Here is a 2,644-nt window from a genome sequence, read left to right as displayed (position 1 = left end):
ATTTATGGGCATCATGTTAAGCAAGGGGACAACTGCTTTGATATTGCATTTTTTTTAGTAACGAATCCCAAAGGTTAGACATGAGGTGCGTTTTATCTGTTGAGCCATCATGTTAGCTTGGTGAGCAGGCGTCACACACGGCAGGGTTTTATGGGTTTTGGTCTCCAAACACTGCAAACGAGAGAACAGCGTGGAGCTTTCGCGGTGGTGTCACGCAACTGCTGCCAAGTCTATTTAGGGTAATTACAGTGCTGTACACATCTGTACGAAAAAGTATTTGGAGAAACTGAATGAACTGAAAATTGGATTTAATCACCCCCAATTTATCTATTAGGCACAAATGGGAAAGATGGACTCGATTCAAACTTGCTTAACCAGCAGATTGCTTGAGGCAAATCTCTCCGGCTTTACACGCGCTTGCCTGTTCTGCCAACCCAGCAGCGTGTGTCCCAGCCGCGAGGCAGGTGGGGTTTGTAGGGGCACATCGCTGGGGATGCTTCGCTTTCTCCCCAGAGCAGAGTCACCTTTGGGGAACCCACAGCCAGAACGGCGCAGGAGGTCAGCACGTGGAGACCACCGAAAGAGCCGAGGAAAGCCTTCACATTCACAAAGGACCATGGTGAGGAAGTAGCCCGAGTTTGGTTTGTGGAGTTTTACAAAACCAGTTGCAGTGATTTTGCTGGGTTTGGCAGCCGGGGGGATTGCACGCACGTGCTGTTGTGTAGTGGCATCCTCCATCTCCATGCAGGAGCTGGGAAACGAAACGCAGGGAGACAGCTCATCCACCAAGCTGACCAAGAACAAACCCACGGCCCACAGAAATGAAATCAGAGTATTGGAATTGTTGTAAGCTCACTAATAACCTAAGAGCGTGCTGGTGACTGAGGTAATGGATTTTAATTGTCTCATGATGTTGAGCCCAATGCCATCCTTCCAATACGTCCGAATCAGCACAAGAGCTATCCCAAACACTTATTCCTTCGTGCGGAAAACATACAGATTCACACCTACATCAACGCCAGCAAAAACTGCACTGGAGTGTAAGAATTAGATCCAGGATTTCACAGAAGTGTCATTGACAACCATAAAAAGCAATCCAAAAGATTATTTAAAATTGTCTTATAAAAATATTTACAGTAAAATTTGTTAGCGCTAATGCTACGTTTTCAGTCCTAGAAAAAGGCAATCTTTAAAGGACCTGGCTCAGGTGCTCAGGAGGAACAATACAAACATGAAACCACACACCAAAGACGGACAAATTCAAAAAGCACGTCGGGGAGGGGGGATACAGCTGGTTCATCACGTGTTAACGGTTGTTCATATTGCATAGCTAGAAAACGAGGTCACTTGACTTGCATAACACTGCAACGTTTGAGAAGGAAAGAAAGGAACGTGTCATTTGCCATTGAGGAGGACCAGCCGGAGCCAGAAGCAACATCGCTCACCCCTGGCAAGGGCTGAGTCCCGGTCCTGCCCAGCAAGCCGCAGGCGGGGGCCAGCAGCGGGCAGAGATGCCATTTTACCATAGCAGAAAACCAGCACAAACTGTTTTCCCTATAAGCAATGAAGGTTTATAAAGAGATGTGTAGAAGGGGAAGAGTTATCCAACCTTCAGGCATATCCACCCTTCACATCTGACAAACACAGGAAATTTCCTATTGGCACGTCTAGCACTAACCACCGGTCTCTATCTCCAGCCCACACAAACTCTTGATCTCTGCCTAACATCTGCCTTTGCTCCAGCGATGCCACGAGAGGGAGAAGGTCACCGGGTAACTGTCCCCAACTCTTGAGCTGCAGAGCAGCTATTTCACTTTACCTTCCCTTTGTCTATAGCAGACCTAACAAGGGCCATGTGTCCCCAAATGCCTGTCCACTCTGTCCAGTCATCCCAGTCTAACAGGAGACACTAACCCTCTCCAAAAACCTTTGCCTGTCCCATTTTATCCTCTGTGCCCAGAGGCTGCACAAAATGGAATCACTCCTTGGTGCTTGCATTTGGAGCAGCGACTGAGTCAGTCCAGCCCAAGGTGTCACCTTGCTTCTGTCACTGCAAAGATGCACCTCGAGACCAACCTGAGGCAGCGGCTGTCAGGGATACATTCCTACCAGCCTCACTGGCTTTTACAGGGAGAACACCTCGTGAAAGAGCCGCGTGTCGTACTGCTACTTTGGCACACTTCACTGCACATTGCAGAACCCAAAGCAAAACGTTTAAAGGGTGTTATAAAAAGACTACTTTTTTATATTACTATTATTATTTTCAAGAGCTCTGAGCTGACATACAATGGCAAGGCAGACATCAAGAGTAACTGCCATGTCTTTGGATACTTTGCTTTTGTTTGTAAAGACAAAAGAACATCCAAAGAGGAGTGGGTGCTAGCTCACGCTCTCCATGAAGGTCAGTTCCCTCTGTGGGAGGTGACACACTGTTTCCCCCTCAGTGAACAGGCACCCATAGTACAAGGACCATGTCAACTCCAACACTACAAATCTCCTTATTTACAGAAGTAACTCACTTCTCTACAACAGCTGCACTAGGTGATGTCGCCTTAGATCCCTCTGAAATAATTTTTTAAGTATTTATGTTTTCTGCTGTAGAAGGTCACATGAAGTCTTTTTGACGAGAGATCTATAGGGAAAG

This window comes from Buceros rhinoceros, unplaced genomic scaffold (assembly GCF_000710305.1).
Source record: "Buceros rhinoceros silvestris isolate BGI_N320 unplaced genomic scaffold, ASM71030v1 scaffold18546, whole genome shotgun sequence".
In the NCBI taxonomy this organism is placed as follows: domain Eukaryota; kingdom Metazoa; phylum Chordata; class Aves; order Bucerotiformes; family Bucerotidae; genus Buceros; species Buceros rhinoceros.
Note: the sequence above shows the minus strand (reverse complement) of the source record.